Source organism: Neoarius graeffei, chromosome 15 (genome assembly GCF_027579695.1).
Source record: "Neoarius graeffei isolate fNeoGra1 chromosome 15, fNeoGra1.pri, whole genome shotgun sequence".
In the NCBI taxonomy this organism is placed as follows: domain Eukaryota; kingdom Metazoa; phylum Chordata; class Actinopteri; order Siluriformes; family Ariidae; genus Neoarius; species Neoarius graeffei.
Window position 1 is genome coordinate 71,621,455 of NC_083583.1, and position 23,495 is coordinate 71,644,949.

General features: G+C 40.4%; 1 long non-coding RNA gene across 1 annotated transcript; it reads left to right on the forward strand.

Moving 5' to 3' along the window:
- The first annotated feature begins 6,744 nt into the window (after positions 1-6,744).
- Positions 6,745-8,008, forward strand: LOC132898965 (uncharacterized). Its single transcript, XR_009656609.1, has 2 exons — positions 6,745-6,925; positions 7,708-8,008. It is a non-coding gene; the product is annotated as an uncharacterized LOC132898965 (long non-coding RNA).
- Positions 8,009-23,495: the final 15,487 nt, after the last annotated feature.

A 23,495-nucleotide genomic window follows, 5' to 3' on the forward strand; every position in this document is an offset into this window, starting at 1 on the left:
GTGGAAAACCAAAAAAAGGCAAGTCTGTCGACTTGAGTCGAATTGAGCTGGTACCATGCAGTGGAACAGGGCTATCATATACATCTAGTTCCATAATGAAAAGCAATGATGGATCAGGGTGAAAATGACCTTTGAGCATTTTAAAGGCTTTTACTGCTGCTTCATTGCACTGAAGAATGAATTTTACCTTTTAGGAGGAAGGGTAGCAGAATTCCCCCATAAATACACATGGCTGACATGTTCCCCTTATGAGGAAAAGATCAAGATGTCATCTATATACACAATTCCAAATTGAGTAAGGAATTCTCTAAGAACCTCATTAATAAACACTTGGAAAACTGAGGGTGCTTTTTCCTCCCCAAAGAAAACCCCAGCAATGGCAGGTGATGTTAGTGGTACACCAACTTCAGAGCTTCTTTGACATACTTGAAATCAAACTGCAGCTAAGGCCAAGAGTTCTTCAGGTAAGTGAATCACTGAAGGGACTTCTATGCCATATAATTTTAAACACGTGTCTTGCAAAGATTTTCATGCCTCAAAGAAAGTATATTTTATTTCATTTTATTCTATGGCTATGAAAAGAAATAATGTTATGTCAAAGGTAAAAGTTAAAATGTATTTTAAAGAGTTGATGAGAGGAATAAGATTATTTGGCCATTGAATGCAGGCTACTGAAGCATTTCATGAGGGTTTTTGGGGCATTTGACCGCTATCTATCTCAATCCCCCTCCTTAAACATACCTTTAACATTGCCACAGCACCACTACTTAATTGAACCCCCCAGTCCCCAATCTCTTATATGCCATGGGCACCCATCTGCCACCATGACAAAAAAAAAAAATTGTGGTCACCCTTAAGTTTATTGAAATGAGACAAGACTGAGCAGGTTAAACAAGTGGCACTGATGAGAACAGGACAAAACTACATTTTAAACAAACTAGGAAACCTACAAAAAGGATCATCTGATCATCAACACAATGGTTAGAAGGGAAGACAAGGGCAATACACACAGTTATACAAGGAACACCTGTGACTACATTCTAAGTAAATAATGACAAAAGCAGAGGCGGTGCATTAACCAAAACAGGAAGTAACTGTAAATATTTATTCTATCTCATAAGCAGTAACTATTGTACTAACATGAAGAATGAACAAAGCCTACCAGGAGTTGACGTCACACTCATTGAACTAAAATCAACTGAAGGGAGTAGACGTGATTTTTGGAGAGCTGAATGAGCTGAACTGCGATTTGGCCAAATTTTGGTCTAACTTGACGTTTTTGTGTGCCTGTTTGGGTAAGTATAATCTGCAAGAATATATACAAATGGTGACATGAGCTCTATACGAGTCACATTTCATTTTATTCTCCTAGAATGTCCTCGCAAAGACATTCACTGAGAATGAAATGGCGGCAGCCATTTTGAAAGTCCAACTTTTGATTACAGTTCTTTGTTAATTTGACTTTCATTTTATGTATCCTGGTAGGTCATGTCAAAGGCCAGTGACTCAAGTGAGAGCACGTCTGAGCCATAAGGTCTGCCTGAGAGCGGCCTTACGTAATCAACATTACTTGAGCAAAGTTCAGTGAATCAGGCGATTTTAGAAGGTCTTGAATGACTGAACCAGAATTTTGCTAGCTTCAGTGGATATCAACAGCTAGAATATGATGATACACATCAGTAAGTCAATTATTTTGGAGAGGGTGGTGATGGGGAGACTTCTTCAATAAATATCCAACAATATCTGGATAACATTGCCAATCCTGTTAATGACTCAACTGAAACACCTCAGGACAAACTTAAGGGCAATGAATGTGATATTGTGGATTATGGCAGTCAGCTTGAGTTTAATACAGATATTAAGGGATGTAAGATCAATGAAAAACTGGCTAGAGTGGTTACAAATTACAAACTCTACAAGGCATGCAGCCTCAGCAGCTGCTTATCAAGCTGCCATTCCTTTAGATGAGATTCTTCAAAGGGCAGGTTGGAGTAATGCTAATACCGCTAAAAGATTATATTACAAACAGGTGATGGATTAGTAGGTTGTTGTTTTTTGTTCTGTAGGGGCCATGAGAAGTTTGTATTAAAATTATTTATTCAATTTGAGAGTTATTTATTGCTAAATCTCTTGCCCAGTTAATGTAGTTAACTTTGAATTGTTGGAGCTGCGAATAAAATTGTAATTGGGAAGCATCAAAAATTTGCTTTTGTTTATGCTGTTCTTTCATTTGTTGACTGTTGGGGATACTCAAAGTGTCCTCACGTGCTTTGAAGACTTTATGTCAGTATGATGGTTATGCTTTATGAGATAGACTTATTCATTTAAATGAGACTTACCTGTAAGTTGAAGTTTGACTTCAATTCTATCTCATAAAGAGTAGTAATGGAGGACTGACATATCCACCCTCCACCTCCCTGTGTGATCTTCAGTCACCTTGGTTACTAACTTTTCTTTACCTTTATGATATGTCTTTATGCTGCATTTTGTCCACTATGAGTAGGATTTGGAGAAATGGGTGTGATGTCAACTCCTGTTAAGCTTTCCTCATGCTTCATGTCAGTCCTCAATTACTACTCTTTAGGAGATAGAATTGAAGTCAAACTTCAACTTCCACATATGTCTTGTTTAACTAAATAATTCTACACTGATATAGAAAGCTCACACAGTAATATCACACAAATATTTATTCTGTTTTATTTTTATTTTATTTGTATAGTATTTTTAACAATAGATATTGTCACAAAGCAGCTTTACAAAAAAAAAAAGACTATAAAACATATGAACTAATAAATGTATCCCTAATAAATTTATCCTGAATGAGCAAGCCTGAGGCAATGGTGGCAAGGAAAGACTCCTTGAGACAACATGAGGAAGAAACCTAGAGAGGAACCAGACTGAAAAGAGAACCCATCCTCATTAGGGTGATAACAGATAGTGTGATTATAAATAGCTCACTTCTATAAGTTTGTCCTATATGGTCAAAAAGTGCTGCTGTGTAACCAGGAAAATTTATTATAATTTTAACATGAAGTCAATTTTTTTGAAGTTATCCAAAAAAAGTGTTCATTGATGGAGACTTGAGTGCAAAACTGTTCATAACAACTGCAGTCCTAAAGTTATCGTGGCAATTCTAGGCCTAACCCATTGTAGCAGAACTGTAAGTGTCCAGAACCATCTTCTAAATGTATCTTTAGACTGTCCATATGCGGCCGTCCTCTACAGGAGTGAAGCAATGACAGAATACATAATCTACATGCTTTTTAGGAGTAATGATGTGTTCATTCTAGTGAGCAGTAAAGCAAAAGGTGACCGTTCATGCCTTGTTCATTAGCACGTGTTCAGGGCGAGCCACAGACAGTGCTAAGTACAGGTGTAGACTGACTCAATAAATGTGTGTGACACCCTTCCTCCAGCAAAACTTATGCATGATCATAAGACCCATTCAAACTGGAAGGGGTGTTGTGTTTATCAGCTATTCATTTTGGTTGTCCACTTCTGCTCAGATTGGCAGCATAGTGTTGTAGTGGTTAGCACTGTTGCCTCACAGCCAGCATGTTCTGGGTTCGAGCCCCGTGGCCGGCGAGGGCCTTTCTGTGTAGAGTTTGCATGTTCTCCCCGTGTCTGCGTAGGTTTCCTCCGGGTGCTCCGGTTTCCCCCACAGTCCAAAGACATGCAGGTTAGGCTAATTGGTGGCTCTAAATTGACCATGAATGTGAATGCGAATTGTTGTGTGTCTCTATGTGTCAGCCCTGTGATGACCTTGTCCAGGGTGTACCCTAGCCTGGGCCCGCCCATCCTAAGTGTGACGCAACACGAGGGCCTGTTGTGAGCTTAGTCTGGCAAGGCAAGCTATCTCCAGCTCTTCCAAGCTCCCGAAAAATCGGGAGCCAGCCAACTTTGAGCATCTCCAACGGCCCTGGGTAGAGGCGTGTTCAAGGCAGTGACGTAGTAGAACTGCGACCGGAAGCCATAGATTGTTTACAGAATCTATGCCGTAAGCACTTCATTCACTAGAAACATTACGAACATGGAGCAGCGGCAAGCCCTTGACACAGCAGTAGATGCTGTATTGAAAGCATTCAACGGGAAGTTCTCATTGAAAATGGAGCAAAGAGCAGCCCTGGAGGTATTTATCTTCTTCCTGTTACTCAAGCAGTTTCTGTCGTGTCACATATGTCAGAGGAAAGAGTGATGTGATTGGTTTAAGCTTCATCACAGCCTTTACTGGCAAACTGAGGCATTTCAGGGAGGCGGGTCAACCACGCCTTTGGGAAACGGTTGGGCTTAATATCTTTGCCAGACCAAATGCTCGCAGAGCTTTGAAGTCGCATTAGCCAGACTAGGTGTACCCTGCCTCTTGCCCATAGTCAGCTGGGATAGGCTCCAGCTTGCCTGTGACCCTGAACAGGATAAGTGGCTATGGATAATGGGTGGATGGACTTCTGATCAGATCACTTGAGATTTAAGACCAGGTGTGAACAGGACCTCATTTTCTATGAATGTGTGACCTTTCAATCCTTCCTGTTACTCATTTGCATACCTCAAATACCCTTAAAATATACTTCAAACAGGAAGTGAGGTATTGAAGAAAAACTATTTTAGACATTTGACCTTGATGTGACCTTGACAAGCCTACTTTTAAACACTTGTTCTTGATATATTACACTTATAAGTATCTTGGATGGATGTTTAGATGAATGGACGGATGGATCACCTCACACTCAGCTCATCATTTAGTGGCAAAGGCATAAAATGGAAAGAAGCACAACCATGATTCCTAGAGGAGGTCTCATCTCATCTCATTATCTCAAGCCGCTTTATCCTTCTACAGGGTCGCAGGCAAGCTGGAGCCTATCCCAGCTGACTACGGGCGAAAGGCGGGGTACACCCTGGACAAGTCGCCAGGTCATCACAGGGCTGACACATAGACACAGACAGCCATTCACACTCACATTCACACCTACGGTCAATTTAGAGTCACCAGTTAACCTAACCTGCATGTCTTTGGACTGTGGGGGAAACCGGAGCACCCGGAGGAAACCCACGCGGACACGGGGAGAACATGCAAACTCCACACAGAAAGGCCCTCGCCGGCCCCGGGGCTCGAACCCAGGACCTTCTTGCTGTGAGGCGACAGCGCTAACCACTACACCACCGTGCCGCCCCCCTAGAGGAGGTCATCCATCAAAATTCAGTGACTGGGTAAGGAGGACATTACTCAGAAAAGAAACCAAGAGTAACTCTGAAGGACCCAGAGCTCAGCTTAGATTGGAGAAGCTGTTCACAGGACAACCACAGTGCAGGCCTCCACAAGGCTAGGCTTTATTGAAGAGTGCAGAGCCATATTTGGAGTTTGCCAGAAGGCATGTTGGAGACTCAGCAAACATGGGAACAATTCTGGTCTGATGAAACTAAAATGTAACCTTTTTGGCCTACATTTGGTGGAAACCCAACCCTGTTCATTAAAGCATTGTGATAGTAGCATAATGTTGTCAGATTGTTTTTCATCAGTTGAGACTGGTCAGGGTTGAAGGCAAGATGGATGGAGCCAAATACAGGTCCATCCTAGAAGAAATCCCTAAATTTCCCTACTGTTCCAGTCTGCAAGAGATATCAAAAGTTCACCTTCCAACAGGACAGCCATCCTAAGCATGCTGCCAAAGCTACAATGGAGTACCTCAAAACCAAGAACCTGAATGCTCAGTTAAACTACAGACTTCAACCTGATAGAGAATCTGTGTCATGACTTGAAAATTGCTGTTCACTGTCTCAACCCTGTGACAAATCTTGAGAGATTTTGCCTAGAAGAATTGGACAAAAATATCAGGATACCAATGTCCTTGCACTCAAATGTGGTTCTACCAAGCATTGACCCAGGGGGGTGAATGCAACCAACATCAGAGCCGAAGTGGAATTATGTATTTCACACTACATTATTTAATAGTGTATATATTGCACATGCTTCAATTTCATGGTAAGAAAAAGCAGACACTTTAAAAGTTCATATAGAGAAAAGAGCAAAGGAGGTCAATTTAAAGGTCAATACACAGGCCTTGTCCTCATGTGACACAACTAAGTGTTTTAATTTTACACTGTCTGTTGCTGCTTGACTACTAGGCAGGGTTTTACTCTCAGTCCGTGCATGTAAGAATTGTGCCTGTCACTCTCAAACCTGTTTGATATCATTCCTAGTTGAGGAAAAGAGCCTGGGGCCCAACGGCCTGCCTTTTTATTTTTTAAAATTTTTTTTACACTCCTCTATATGGGAGTGCTGTGTGTGTTTAAACAAACTGCCTATGTTCATTAATTTAAGTCTGAAAGTAAGTTTTCTTGATAATAAAAAGTAAAATGCCACCTTATGAGTTATAAATTAATGGACTTTCAGTGGAAATGCAGAGATGGTTATGGAATAGAATGAAAAGAAGGATGAGAAATAATGCATTTTTATGCATGGAGTAGCTACTTTACAGAGCCAAAGAAAAAACTAGTCACATTATTTCATGGGCATTATCTTCAGTAGTGTCAGTAATTGTATATGTTTTGTCAAAGATTGCACTGTAAATTTTAGTTACTTAGTATTTATAATAAGTTTTTTTTTCACACACACACCCACGTCCCAACCTTTTAAGAAGTTTTATGAACTTAGTCGACACACCCTGGTGAGCACCTCTACCGGTTTTTCCTGAAGATGTGCCCAAGGCTGATGTGGGGAAAAAAAGTCAGTCGCTTGAATTAAAGTGAAGTTTAGAGGTTGACTGAACAGAAGGTGTGTTCTGATTCTTCACCACTGCTGTTCTGACACACTTTTCAGTGTTTTTACTTTCTAAAAGTTTGCGAAAATACCAGAATTTTAAATGATTTTCTTGGGATCGCCATGCTTCATCATGAAGTTTATGATCTTCAACACAGCATATAATCTCAGGTAAGCAATGTGGGGGATCTTACAGGCTCACAGTGTAGTCTTGTGTAATTTTTTCCCCCCTGCAGCCTGTTGTTTTTAAAATTATTATTCATGTAGATGCATTGCTGTCTAATAGAGTAGCCAATCAATTAACCTTTTCATGCATAGTGTCCACATTGATGTCTAGCAATGACAAGATGTAAATCCCCTTCAGATCACTTGAAACCATTACTGTAATTTCACATAAAACATTCTGATTTCTGTTGCTCATTTCACTCCAGCATGTGTCTTGTATAGCTGTCCAAACATTCTACACAAAATTCTAAGGATAAAAAAGTAATAATAATAATAATAATAATAATAATGTTGTCGCCTTTTAAACTTAATTTCCAAAATTAGCCACTTGATGTAACAGGTCAGGTCCAAACTTGCATATAATTTTTTTCCTGGTGTCTGTGATGCACTGTATTTCTACACAGGGACAGTCCATTTAATATTTAATTATCTGAAGAAAAAAAATTAAAATTTATGTTACATGCAATTTTGCATAATAAAAATCTGGTGGGTTTTTTTTTTATTATGCATGAAAGGGTTAAGCAAATGTCTCTTAGCTGTTGTGCAGAGCCTCTAGCATTTCAGACGTACTGTGTAAAATGCTCATGTTTCCATTCTTCTTGTCACATTTCTCTAAATCAAAGAATTAAACTGTACAAGACCTGTGACCCAGGCCTGAACACTTCTCTTTATACCTAAAATTAAGATTCAAAACACACTTAAGCCAATATAAAGTGTTGTGCTTTCAGGTGGTGTGACAGCGCCTTTTCCCATCACACTGCTACACACTCCGCTGGGAACCGTGGCTGAAATGAACACAAGAAATTTCAGTCATTGTTTCTAGTCGTGGGTGCAGCAGACATTCGGCTTCAACAGCAATTTCCCTTTGCGGAAATAACGCCACACCATCATCATGTCTTGTTTGTGAAAGGATTAAAAGGCACCATGTGTTGATTATGTATTATTGTTATTGTTATTATGATTATTGTTAAAGTATTATTTTTATTATTCAATTACAGCTACATATATTGAATAAATTTTAAAAGCGAATCATACTGTGTCTCCTTTATAGGAGGTTTATTTCCTGATTTTAATAAAATTCAAAGTGTATATGATACAAAATGTTGCAAATCTTTCAACAAGTTGTAACGGGTTTGTAATCTGAGATTCTTAAATTCAGAAATTGAAAGTTATATTAAATAAATAAGCCTAAATGGCAATTCACTCAGAAACCAGAGAACACTGAGGAAATATCCATCCATCCATCCGTCATCTATACCACTATATCCATCAAGGTCATGCAAGAAGCTGGAGCCAATTTCAGCTGACTTTGGGCAAGAGGCAGGGTACACCCTAGGCAGGTTGACAATATATCACAGGGCTAACACAGTGACAGATAGCCATTCACACTCACTTTCACATTTATGAACAATTCAGAGTAGCCAGTTGGCCCCAGTTGGCCCCGTTCAAACCCAGAACTGCGTTACTGTAAAGTAACAATTCCACTTCACCTCTGTCCTGCCCTGGAAATATACACTGATCAGCCATAACATTATGATCACTGACAGGTGAAGTGAGTAACATTATCTCATTACAGTACTATCTGTCAAGGGGTAGGATATATTAGGCATCAAGAGAACAGTCAGTTCTTGAAGTTGATGTGTTGGAAGCAGGAAAAATGGGCAAGCGTAAGAATCTGAGCGACTTTGACAAGGGCCAAACTGTGATGGCTAGGTGACTGGGTCTGAGCATCTCCAAAATGGCACATCTTGCGGGCTGTTCCTGGTATGCAGTGGTTAGCACCTACCAAAAGTTGTCCAAGGAAGGACAATTGGTGAACCAGTGACAGGGTCATGGGTGTCAAAGGCTCATTGATTCGCATGGGACATGAAAGCTAGTCCATATTGCCCAATTCCACAGAAGAGCTACTGTGGCAAAAACTGCTGAAAAAGTTAATGCAGACACCTTTCTATTTTAGCCAGCATTAACATTTTCAGCAGTTTGTGCTACAGTAATTCTTCTGTGGGATTGGACCATATGGGCTAGCCTTTGTGTCCCATGCGAGTCAATGAGCCTTCAACACCCATGACCCTGTTGCTGGTTCACCGATTATCCTTCCTTGGACCACTTTAGTAGGTTCTAACCACTGCATTGACTATTTTCACATTACCCATAATGCTTTGCTCCTGGGGGGTAACCAAAAATTTTAACAAACGAAAACAACATGGCGTCGCATGCTGACAGTCTCATCTCATCTCATTATCTCTAGCTGCTTTATCCTGTTCTGCAGGGTTGCAGGCAAGCTGGAGCCTATCCCAGCTGACTACGGGTGAAAGGCGGGGTACACCCTGGACAAGTCGCCAGGTCATCACAGGGCTGACACATAGACACAGACAACCATTCACACTCACATTCACACCTACGGTCAATTTAGAGTCACCAGTTAACCTAACCTGCATGTCTTTGGACTGTGGGGGAAACCAGAGCACCTGGAGGAAACCCACACGGACACGGGGAGAACATGCAAACTCCACACAGAAAGGCCCTCGTTGGCCACGGGGCTCAAACCCGGACCTTCTTGCTGTGAGGCGACAGCGCTAACCACTACACCACCGTGCTGCCCCCATACTGATAGTAATCTTTTGAATTTAAATCTCCCTAAAACCTTCAGAAAAGTGTCAAAAATATCTAAACCAAAGCTTAAAGAAATCAATTGGCAAAAAAAGTGCTTGTAAATATTGTATCAAACGCTTTGAACTTTTCTACTTCGGGTGACAGTCAGCAGCCTTCTCCATCTGTCAGCATGGGGATTCCAACAATTACTTACATGCAGAAGGTAAAAGATTGGAAGAAGAGCTGAGAAAGATCAACACTGATCATAGAAGAATCCACAGTGAAATGGTTTTTGCTGGATGCTGGTTACAACAAGAAAGCCGTAAGAAAAAAAATGCTTCATACACTGGAACACAAGCAAGGAATTCACTCAGTCAGGTACGGTAAGTACTGTAAACACAGCAGAACTGTCAGATTTATTTTTTAAGTTGAAGTTGATTTTGATTTCCTTCACTCTGATTTGAGCTCATATGCTATCAGATTACAACAATCTTTGGGCTGTTAGAGGAAGCTGTTAGGACTACAGGGTCAAATACTACATTCAATCTACAGTACCTACAAAAATACTAAAAGGGGAAGTACATGAAAGCTTATTTACACGGCATCGTTTGCACTTTGTTTTGGGAGTTGATCCTTCAATAAAGAGTCCTTTTTGACTCGTCTTTGTTTTTTGGTTTTTGCACTTTTTATGACTAAACACAAAGACAGACGGGTTGTAGGCTTCGTGACTTGGATCATCAGACTTTACTCCACCACTGAAGTGTGCAGAACACAGTCATGTGTTGTCTTGTCGGTGTAAATTTGACGGCAAATTCTGTCTAACCATGCTTTTCAACACTTAGCCTCTTTAGGTATTGTATAACTCTTTAAATCAGGAAAAGTCATTTTTCCTCATGTGAATTCAAAGAAATGGCTGAGGTTATCTGACTTAGTAAACAAATATAGCACCTGGTTACCCCCCAAGGCACAAAGCATTATGGGTATGTGAAAGTAGAGTTAAAGTTAAGTTAAAGTCCTTCCCACGCCCAGTACCTGGTATTCCTAGGCAGTCTCCCACTCAAGTACTAACCAGGCCCAACTCTGATAGTGGCACATCGGGCGGCGCCGATCTCCGTTTCCGTAGCCCTCGGCCTCTCGCCTATTACATAGCTAGGGTTACAGTGGGGGGCTAGTCCTCTGGTAACCACGAGAGTTTAACTCCCCATGCACATCTGTATTGCAGCGTGCCTTGCCAGATGGTAGTGGGTACCATTTTTATGATGGTCTTTGGTATGACCCGACCGTGAATAGAACTCACGATCTCCCGATCGAGAGGCGGAATGTGAAAGTAGAGAATACCAGGAACACCCCACAAGATGTGCCATTTTGGAGATGCTTAGACCCAGTCATCTAGCCATCACAATTTGGCCCAAATTGTCAGTTGCTTAGATCCTTATGCTTGCCTACTTTTTTCCTGCTTCCAACACATTAACTTCAAGAACTGACTGTTCTCTTGTTGCCTAATATATCCCACTCCTTGACAGGTGCCATTGTAATGAGATGAGCAATGTTATTCACTTCACATGTCAGTGATCATAATATGATGGCTAATCTGGCTACATACACAGAAATATACAGTGATATACACAGAGGCAGCTGATATCAAATCAGCTAACGGGGTTACTCCCCTTATCTTTAAAAAAAACAAACAGGTTTCATTTTAAGCCCCCATATAAGACTGTTTGCTGTTAAATAGACTATTGTGGACTTTTGTGGACCTAATCACAAGAGAACCACAAACAGTTATAAGAAAAACACACAGGACAATATAAAGTGACATTGTGGGCTCATTTATTTGTCAGCCAGACTGTAGAGTCACAGAGCCTATTGAGACAGCCATGTCAGGTGATTACACAGAGTGGAATGCCTCCCAGGAGTGCGTGCACATTGGGGTTTATATTTTTTCAGTGACACATCCATAACACGTCACCAGCAATCACGTTAGTGACTCAGTTTTGGGTGTAATGAATATGAACGAGATGGACTATTATGTTGGCTTGATCAAATCAAAGTCCTTCCCATGCTATGTGACGCATAGGGCAGCGCCGATCTCCATTTCCATAGCCCTCGGCCTCTAGGGTTACAGTGGGGGGCTAGTCCTCTGGTAACCGCGAGGGTTTGACTCCCCCCTCGCATCTGTATTGCAGCATGCTTTGCCAGATGGCAGTAGGTACCATTTTTACAATGGTCTTTGGTATGACCTGATCGTGAGTATTGATCTCCCGATTGAGAGGCGGAGACGCTAACCACTAGCCAGTATGTGTGTGCATATATATATATATATATATATATATATATATATATATATGTGTGTGTGTGTGTATGCATGTATGTAGTGGCGCTGCCCTATGCGTCACATGGCATGGGAAGGACTTTGATTTTATATATATATATATACACACACACATACACGAGGGTAAGTCAAAAAGTTCTAAGACAGATGTTATAATTTCAAAAGGTGTGAATGACATCCCCCAGAATTCTACAAAGATGGAATTCTCTGATGGAAACACTGCTTGCAGAAGTGTTTAGACTTAAATGGAGAATATGTAGAGAAATAGCTTTGTTATTTTCATAAATAAAGATTTTTTCAATTTGACTTAGAGCTTTTTGACTTACCCTTTTTTTATCTTTGTGTGGGTGGGGAGCAGGGCATGGCATGGTGGTGTAGTGGTTTGCACTGTTGCCTCACAGCAAGAAGGTCCTGGGTTTGAGCCAAGAGGCTGTCGAGGGCCTTTCTGTGTGGAGTTTGCATGTTCTCCCCGTGTCTGCATGGGTTTCCTCTGGGTGCTCCGGTTTTCCTCACAGTCCAAAGACATGCAAGTTAGGTTAATTGATGGATCTAAATTGATTGTAGGTGTGAGTGTGAATGGTTGTTTGTCCCTGGGTTAGCACTGTGATGACCTGGCGACTTGTCCAGGGTGAACCCTGCCTCTCGCCCATAGTCAGCTGGGATAGGCTCCAGCTTGCGTGCGACCCTGTAGAACAGGATAAGCGGCTATAGATAATGGATGGATATATGCATTTGTCTGTTTTATCTGTAACGGCTTATCCTGTGTGGGGTCACATATATCTTCCTATTATTATTATATTCAAAAAAATTTTAAACATAGAATCACTAAATTCAGTACAATTATAGATCCTATATGGGAGTAGTGTGCTTATACTTTTGAGAAAGATAAAAATTATGGTTTTCATGTAGCAACTCCCCAAATTGTGTTATTTTTTCCATTGGGAACACATAGGCATCCTTTTAGTTTTAATTGGAAGATCCTCTAGACCAGGGGTTTTCAAAGTGTGGGACAGTCAGCCCCCCCCTCAGAGAGCAAATAAATAACAGCGCCCCCCCCCCCCCCCCCCCCCTTACAATTTTTGTTGTCCATTCGTATTTAAAAAAAAACTGGTTGTTGTACACATTTTTATTTTTTTCTTTTACACATTTTAAACATTTGTGCTTTTTGAAAAATCTTTTTTTACACATTTAAAACATATGAGCTTTATTAAAACATCTTTTTTTTTTACACATTTTAAACATTTGTGCTTTTTTAAAACCTATTTTTTACACATTTTAAACATCTGTGCTTTTTAAAACATATTTTTTACATATTTTAAACATCTGTGCTTTTTAAAACATATTTTTTAACACATTTTAAACATCTGTGCTTTTTTAAAACATCTTTTTTTTTTTTTTACACATTTTAAACATCTGTGCTATTTTAAAACTTTTTTTTACACATTTTAAACACCTGTGCTTTTTTTTAAACATCTTGTTTTACACATTTTAAACATCTCATAGCCTCGTTAGCTAGCACCTCTTGGCAGCACACTATGGCAGTGGAGCATCTTCAGATCCAGTCCATCTAAAATCCAAACTTTAAATAATCGTGGTCATACTTCCTTCTTTTGTTGCTTGGCCCAGACTCTGTCTCCTCACTCACTGTAGCTTTAGGTTCTAAAAATTGATCCATTTTGTCTCTGGCAAAGGCTAGCTGAAGTTCGCTAAATGTCCGCAATAGTAACTTATTCTGGTTTATTTTTCCTCATGTTGCACCCCCCCGAAGAACTCTGGCGCCCCCTAGGGGAGGCGCGCCCCACACTTTGAAAAGCCCTGCTCTAGACCAAATCGTCAGGGTGCTACAAACATGAAATCAATCATTAAGTCGTAATCTATCATTCAAAAAAGAGAGATGAGACCAATCAGCCTGGTGGTGGTGGCAAAACTTACTTTTGGGAACTAATCCTACGATTTTTGTCCTTGGCACAATATGGCCGCCACCTGCCAATCAATTCTAATGGGGCGGAGCATAGTCAAGTCAAGTTTATTTTCATAGTGCTTTTAACAATAGACATCGTCGTAAAGCAGCTTTACAGAATTTTAGTGACTTTTAACATGAGCTAATTTTATCCTTAATCTATCCCCAATGAGCAAGCCTGTGGCGACGGTGGCAAGGAAAAACTCCCTCAGATGACATGAAGAAGAAACCTCGAGAGGAACCAGACTCAAAACAGAACCCATCCTCATTTGGGTGATAACAGATAACAGTGTAGCTCACTTCATCAGCTGTAACTCATGATTATTTACATGGACTTGAACGAACCTTGAAATTCCCCTTCAGGACAAGGTTCTGAGGGCATGGGTTGACTTTTGGGTGTCGTCATGGACAGGGGGCAGAATTTTGTATTCTGCATCTTTATACTAATTTGTAAGCATTTTGATAATGTTGTCAAATATTGTGATGCAAAATTACTCACAAGAATTTGTCCTTCAATGAATTAAAAAAAAAATCTTGGGCTTTTTAAAAGAATTTGGCTGTTGCATGCCAATCAGTCAATCATTACAAGGTGGAGCTTAATTTACTCAAACAGCTATAGCACATGAAATATTTGTTGGAATCAAACAATACTTTAAACCTATATTAAGGGCTAGATTCTGAGACTATCTGGTAATATTGGATTGTGGACATCCTTGTGAGCAACCACTACATAATTAATGTTCAAAAACACAGATTTTTAAATGCACATAAATTACATTTTCATACTGTGTGGATTCCTCCCATGAATCCTTCCCACTGCGACTGCCCTTGCCTTACAATTTTAGATTATGACACTGATTCCATTGTAATCAAAATTGGTATTTTTCACTGAACCATATCTATGAAGTCTATATTCAAACCCCAAGTGGCAGTAACACATTAACATGTGTACAGAGCCATAATGATCTAAAGGCATGCAAATGAGCCAGCTTTGACTGAGGCATTGCTGACTTCAAACATTCCTCATTCTTTACAGAATTATGGTTTTGCTCAAAGCAAATCATAGTACAGCCTGCAGCACATTCAGATCTCTTATACAGACCTTCCCTTCATTTGAGTTTCTCTTCCATCTCACTGTTGAATACAGATTTTTTTTTTATTATGTACATTTACACAACTTTCTTGATTACAAACTTTTGTTTCATTACATTCTTCAAGAAGCACCAGTTTAACACATAAGGGAAGATTTAAAGAAATGGCACTTTCAAGGTTCATCTGACATTGTCAAAAATAACAGTTATTGGTTTTCAGTTCAATACAATTCAGTTTGTGTAGGGCTTTTAACAATGGACATTGTCATAAAGCAGCTTTACAGAAATCTATCTATCTATCTATCTATCTATCTATCTATCTATCTATCTATCTATCTATCTATCTATCTATCTATCTATGAGAGAGAGGATATTAAACAGTGGCACGAAGATATGACATTTATCTTTGAGTGGTGAATATATTTCATAAGTGCGCAAAGCACTCATATGTTTGCACCACCGTATAATAGTCTTTTTATAATATAGACATCCACAAAAAAAAGCAAGTTAATCAAAAGAATTTTAATTTTGACCTGGTCCGCCACTTTGACAACACACGTCAAGTCAGCAGGAAAACATTGGGAGTGATGTCATTGGAGTGAAACACTGTGTAAAATGTAAATACAAACAGAATGCAATTATTTGCAAATCTCATAAACCCAGACATTTTTCACCATAGAACATAGACAACATATCAAGGGATAGATTAGGGATAAAATTAGCTCATGTTTTAAGTCGTTCAAATTCTGTAAAGCTGCTTTGTGACAATGTTTATTGTTAAAAGCGCTATACAAATAAACTTGATCTGATCTGATCTGATCAAGCGTTTAAACTGAGAAAATGTACCATTTTAAGAAAAAAATAAGGTAATTTTGAATTTGATGGGAGCAATACGTCTCCAAAAAGCTGGGACAAGGCCATATTTACCACTGTGTAGCATCCCCTCTTCTTTTAACAACAGTCTGTAAACATCTGGGAACTGAGCAGATCAGTTGCTGGAGTGTTGGGAGATGAATGTTCTCCCATTCTTGCCTGATATAGGATTCGAGCTGCTCAACAGTCCTGGGTCTTCTTTGTGATATTTTTCATGTCATGATGCTCCAAATGTTTTCAATTGGTAAAAGGTTGGACTGCAGGCAGGCCAGTTCAGCACCTGTACTCTTCTACTACGAAGCCATGCTGTTGTAATAGATGCGGTATAACATTGTCTTGCTGAAATATGCACGGCCTTCCTGGAAAAAGACATCGTCTGGATGGGAGCATAGGTTGCTCTAAAATTTGTATGTACATTTTAGCATTGATGGTGCCTTTCCAGATGTGCCAGCTGCCCATGCCATGGGCACTAATGCACCCCCATACCATCAGAGATGTAGGCTTTTGAACTGCTGATAACAAGGAAGATAGTCCCTCTCCTCTTTAGTCCGGTGGACATGGCGTCCAAAAAGAATTTCAATTTTTGATTCGTCTGACCACAGAACAGTTTTCCACTTTGCCTCAGTACATTTTAAATGAGCTTTGGCCCAGAGAAGATGGCAGCATTTCTGGATCATGTTCACATATGGCTTCTTCTTTGTGTGATAGAGCTTGAACCCGCATTTGTGCATGGCACGGCAAACTGTGTTCACAGACAATGATTTCTGGAAGTGTTCCTGAGCCCATGCAATGATTTCCATTACAGAATCATGCCTGCTTTTAATGCAGTGCTGCCTGAGGACCTGAAGATCACAGGCAGCCAATATTGATTTTCAGTCTTGTCCCTTGCACACAGAGATTTCTTCAGATTCTCGGAATCTTTTGATTATATTATGCACTGTAGATGATGAGATTCAAAGTCTTTGCAATTTTACATTGGGGAACATTATTCTGAAATTGTTCCGCAATTTGTAGACGCAGCTTTTTCGCAAAGTGGTGAACCTCTGTCCATCTTTACTTTTGAAAGACTCTGCCTCTCTAAGATTCTCTTTTTATACCCAATCATGTGACTAACCTGTTGCCAATGAACCTAATTAGTTGCAAACTGTTCCTCCAGCTGTTTCCTTTGAGTACCACTTTTCCAGCCTTTTGTTGCCCCTGTTCCAACTTTTTTGAGATGTGCTGCTGCCATCAAATTCAAAACGAGCTAATATTTTTCATGAAATCGTAAAATGTCTCAGTTTAAACATTTGATACGTTGTCCATGTTCTGTTGATATGGGTTTATGAGATTTGTAAACGGTGGCATGATGGTGTAGTGGTTAGCACTGTCGCCTCACAGCAAGAAGGTTCTGGGTTTGAGCCCAGTGGCTGACAGGGGCATTTCTGTGTGGAGTTTGCATGTTCTCCCCGTGTCTACGTGGGTTTCCTCCGGTTTCTCCCCACAGTCCTAAGACATGCAGGTTAGGCTAATTAGTGGCTCTAAATTGACTGTAGCTGTGAATGGTTGTTTGTCTCTATGTGTCAGCCCTGCGATGACCTAGCAACTTGTCCAGGGTGTACCCTGCCTCTTGCCCATAGTCAGCTGGGATAGGCTCCAGCTTGCCCACGACCCTGCACAAGATAAGTGGTTACAGATAATGGATGGATGGAGATTTGCAAATCATTGCATTGTTTTTATTTATATTTTACACAGCATCCCAACTTTTTTGGAATTGGGGTTGTAGGTCACTCAGATCCGCAGTGTATTTTATATGAAAAATGCGAATATTTCAACACGAGAAGATAAACTTAATATCTTCAAGCCAACATGTGATTTTCTTTTTATTATATATACACATTCCCAAACAAAAAGTACAAGTTAATCAAAACAATTCATCGATATACTCATGAGTGAGGATATTGTAAAATATGTCAATGTCCCAGATGTAGTTTGTACGAAAAATACGAGTGCCATATTTCCCAGTAAAATACTATCCATATACGCACGCACACACACACACACACACACACAATTATCCCTTATGAGCAAAAGTCTGATGCATTACTGTTTGAGCTGTCCAAGCCCTATAAAGTTGCCCAGACAGCTGATAGCGTGATCATAAATAACTCACTTCTACAATTGTGTGCTATATGGTCAAAAAGTTAAATGTACAGCCATTCAACCAGGAAATTCCACAGGAAACAGGAAATTTTTCCAAGTAATACTTGCTTGTCAATTAACACATTACTTCACACATTGTTTTCACAACAGACTTAATGTCATGTTCTGTGACATTTTAAATATTGCATTTAAATAGAATATTTTTCTGGGAGATTCTGAAAAGTTTGACTATTTAAGCTCTTTGAATGTATCTACTTTCAAATTATAATCCAAATTATAGTTATAGAGTTGATTCAATTTGCCTTTGACAATTCTGTTTTTCCAGTGCAGGAAGATGATGTGAAATGTATTCATAATGTATGAATATACAGTACATGATATACAGTGGTGCTTGAAAGTTTGTGAACCCTTTAGAATTTTCTATACTGTATTTCTGCATAGGGTGGCACGGTGGTGTAGTGGTTAGCGCTGTTGCCTCACAACAAGAAGGTCCTGGATTCGAGCCCAGTAGCTGACGAGGGCCTTTCTGTGTGGAGTTTGCATGTTCTCCCCATGTCTGCATGAGTTTCCTCCGGGTGCTCCGGTTTCCCCCACAGTCCAAAGACATGCAGGTTAGGCTAATTGATGGCTCTACATTGACCGGAGGTGTGAATGTGAGTGTGAATGGTTGTTTGTCTCTGTGTCAGCCCTGCGATAACCTGGTGACTTGTCCAGGGTGAACCCTGCCTCTTGCCCATAGTCAGCTGGGATAGGCTCCAGCTTGCCTGTGACCCTGTAGAACAGGATAAGCGGCTGCAGATAACGGATGGAAGGATATTTCTGCATAAATGACCTAAAACATCATCAGATTTTCACACAAGTCCTAAAAGTAGATAAAGAGAAGCCAGTTAAACAAATGAGACAAAAATATTATACTCGGTCATTTATTTACAGAGGAAAATGATCCAATACTACACATCTGTGATTGGCAAAAGTATGTGAACCTCTAGGAAAAGCAGTTAATTTGAAGATGAAATTAGAGTCTGGTGTTTTCAGTCAGTGGGATGAGACTACGCACTTCCCGGTTTCCGAGTTATTTGCGACGAGTCTTTTTTCCACGAGTGTTGGCGTTAATCACTAATCTTTTTTATTTTTTTCTACAAATAATTTTCCAGTATCCTCTTCATTTTTTATTGTACTTTCGCTTTCCTTTTTGTACTTTCCATTTTTGCTTTCCTTTTTCCATTTTTTTTCGGAAGAATGCCAAGACCGGAAGCTTTCTTTTTTCTCCTCCTGCGTAAAGACCACAAGCGGAGGCCATCCACATCGGATCTGCTTTAATATCAACAGATCTTCGACTAAGGTACATGAATCTTTTCATCATGGCACACCTTCAGCCTGCTCAGTGTGCTGAGTGCAGGATGTTTAGTCATTCTTCCTCTGTTGCTAGTGATAGCTTTATTTGTGATAAGTGCAGATTAGTTAGCTCTCTGACGGACAAGATTGCAGTTCTAGAAGCACGTATCCAGGCTTTAGAGAAGGTTAGTGAGAATGAGAACAGTGTAGTTTCTGTAGGGGAAAGTCTGGATGCCCTAGGTGGAGTTAGTAATCCCCCAAATCTGGCATTAGAGCCCTCACAGCGGGGCGAATGGGTGACGACTCGACTGCATAAGTGTAGAACCAAAGTAGCTTTGGTTCTACACTTATGCAGTCGAGTCGTCACCCATTCGCCCCGCTGTGAGGGCTCTAATGCCAGATTTGGGGGATTACTAACTCCACCTAGGGCATCCAGACTTTGAGACAAAGTCTGAGACAAAGTCATTTATTTACAGAGGAAAATGATCCAATACTACACATCTGTGATTGGCAAAAGTATGTGAACCTCTAGGAAAAGCAGTTAATTTGAAGATGAAATTAGAGTCTGGTGTTTTCAGTCAGTGGGATGACACTACGCACAGTGGGATGACACTGAGGCTCGCCCACGGGAGCACCACTCCTGTCCACTTCACGTGTCGAACAGGTTTGCTCTCCTTAGTGATGCACCCACTGAGAAACCTGAAAGAGCTCTGGTTATAGGGGACTCTATCATACGGCATGTGAAATCAGCTCAGCCTTTAGGGGCACCAGCAGCTTTAGTCAGGTGTATACCGGGAGCCAGGCATAGCAGGTAATCTTAGGGTCCTAGGCAAGCACAGGTTCTCAAAGATAGTTATCCATGTAGGAGCTAATGATATATGCCTTCGTCAGTCTGAGGTTATGAAGAGTAAATTTGTAGAGGTGTTTAAATTAGTGAAGGTGATGTCTGATGCTGTAGTATGCTCTGGCCCCATCCCAATGCGGCGTGGCGATGTAGCTTACAGCAGGTTATGGTCGCTGAACTGCTGGTTGTCCAGGTGGTGCTCTGAAAACAGTGTGGGCTTTATAGATAATTGGGGTAATTTTGAGGGCACTGCTGGCCTGTTAGAGCGGGACGGTATCCATCCCACTTGGGAAGGTGCTGCTCTCATTTCTTGCAGCATAGGTCATAGTGTCAGAACAGGCCTACTTAATTTCTGACAATCCAGAGCCAAGGCCAGGGAGCAGACGAACAGGCTAAACCGACTGTCTGCTATCTGCATAGAGTCGTCACTCAGGGTTCACTACATCGAGACTGTGTCTGTTCCCCGAGCTCAACAAAAAAGCAGAAATACTCAGAGGGTTTGTTCCAGTAACCTAATCCATATAAAATTAGATCATACTGACTGTACAGCTGCTGCCAGCACCTTTGATCTGAAGGTGGGGCTATTAAATATTAGATCTCTTACATCTAAAGCAGTAATGGTTAATGAACTCATTACTGATCAGGAGTTTAATGTACTGTGTTTAACAGAAACATGGATTAAACTAAATGAATATATAGCATTAAATGAAGCTAGTCCTCCTGGATACAGTTACATACACCAGCCTCGTCTAACTGGCAGAGGAGGAGGCGTTGCGATTATTTATAATGATTATCTAGGTGTAACACAAAAACCTGGTTATAAATTTAATAAATTTGATGTTCTTCATACTCATATAATGTATGTAGCCTCGAAAAATAGATCTACCCAGTTAATTCCATTGCTTGTTGTTTACAGGCCCCCGGGGCCATATTCTAAGTTTCTTTCTGAATTTGCAGATTTTATCTCCGACCTGGTTATTTCCTTAGACAAACTTTAGTTGTCCGAGACTTTAATATTCACTTCGATAACCCAGAAGACCCTTTGAAAACAGTGTTTGTGTCCATTTTAGATTCAGTAGGGGTTAATCAGAGTGCCATAGGACCGACCCATAATGGTGGTCACACCCTCGATCTAATACTAACATTTGGGTTAAACGTAGAAAATATAGTCATACTTCCACAGTTTGAAGTCATCTCAGATCATTATCTCATCTCATTCAAAATATGTCTGAGTAATAATATATGCACCTCACCATGCTACTGTATCAAATGTACGTAAACAACTACTGCACAGAGCTTTATAAATGATCTCCCAGAGTTATCAACTTTGATTGGGTCACTGTCAGCCCCTGCAGAACTTGATCAGGCAACTGAATGCTTAGAGTCAACGGTCCGCTATACTTTAGATAATGTAGCTCCTCTTAAAAGGAAAATCAGAGACAAAAAATTAGCACCCTGGTATAATGATGACACTCGCACTTTAAAACAGACCACTTGAAAATTGGAACGTAAATGCCGTCAAACAAAATTGGTAGCATTCAAATTAGCATGGAAGGAGAGCTTCCTGATGTACAGAAAAGCTCTTAGTACTGCGAGATCAACATATCTCTCCTCCCTAATAGAAAATAACAAAAATAATCCAATATTCCTATTTAATACTGTAGCAGAATTAACCAGGAATAAGTCCACTATAGACACATGCACACCTGCAGTATGTAGTAGCAACAACTTGATGAATTTTTTTAATGACAACATTGAAAAAAATTGACAAAAAATTCAAACTACTAATTTAAGGTCAGACAATGTAAGTGACCCTGTAGTTAACAAAATACCTGTATCAGATCAGCAATTAATGTTTTACTCCCCTTAGAGAAATTGAATTACTTTCATTAATCTCCACATCAAAATTGTAGTGTGGTGCTGTGGAAGATGGCTGCCTCTCCAGTAGCTCTGTAGTTTTTAGCTCTTTGAACCTCTTTTTTCCACCTTTTTTACTTTTCTGCTCTTCTTACGAATACATAGTGTGTTTTTCTTCATATCACATGGATATTTTTAACTTATCACGCAACCAGGAGCCAGTTTTCTTGCTTATTCGAGAGAGGAGCTGCTGGCCCTGAAAACAGTGGGACGAGCTGGGATATGACACCCCATCCTGGCGGAGCTGAGGAGGAGACCCAGAGGCTGCAAAGCCGGGGCTAAGCTAAAGGCTAGGCTAGCGGACAACTGGCGGCACTGCAAACCATCCATTCCCTTCGTTAGCATGGGGAATGCGAACTCGCTGCCGAACAAGGTCAACGAGCAGAGGCGATTTTTCTCACCAGGCAAGCCAATCAGCTGCTTGGGGCCCCCACCAGGTGGTGACAGAGAGTCGAAATTTGCACAGCAGTTGATAGAGAAATTTGCGAGTCGAGAGTGAAGAAGAATCGAAATTTGCGTTTTGAAAAGTCATTCGCTGAGTCTGACTCTCACGGGTTTCCCGTTTACAATAAGCTGTTGGGAGGAACAAAATGCTAAGCAGCCAATTGTGTGACCACATTTTTGAGTGACAAAAGTCTTCAAGCAATCAGCGCTTGCAGTCTGCAGAGGGATCCCTTCCTGCGCGTGCAACCACATGTTTGCACAAATCGGAAACCCTGTAGGCTATTAACGTGCACATATTGCGTGTTGGTAGACCTCCATGGCTAAATTATTATGAAGAGAAACTATCCATCCGGGAGTGAAAAAAGAAAGAAGAAAAAAGAAGACGAGGGGAGAAGAAAGCAAGATGGTGGTAAGTCAGTAGCAATAATAATGAACAGAGACAATAGTATTTTTCCCTATCGTTGATAATGAATGATGTAGTGCAAATGGTGCTAGTCTTGTTTCACTCGCGCTAGCATGACCATACTTTATTTATGTTGTTTTTTTTTTTAACGTCAAAAGCTATTGCTATGTTATTAAGTAGCCTAGTCCCTACTTTTAATAAAAAGCCTGTTAAGGTAATACAGGATTACACATAGAATGTTGTGGCTTTACGATTGCCATTTAGAACCAATAATATCTTCGAACCAGAAAATGTAGGCCCTAATTATTGTTTTTAAATGTGGCATATATTAGACACAGTAGTTGTTTGGAAAGGTGAAAGCTGTCATCAGCCAATCTGTGACACTGAGGCCTAGTCTGGGGGTCACTGGTCCATTTTATTTTTTAGTACTAAGCAGAGCATTAGCAGCGGTCAAGGGGGCGTTGGGAGGCTTATGGTGAGGTTCAGGGGGCGTTTGTTTAAAAAAAAAAAAAGGTTGAGAACCGCTGCCTTACACAAAGGTTAAAAGCTAAAAGTTAAAAGGCTTTTCGTTTGTTTATTTGTT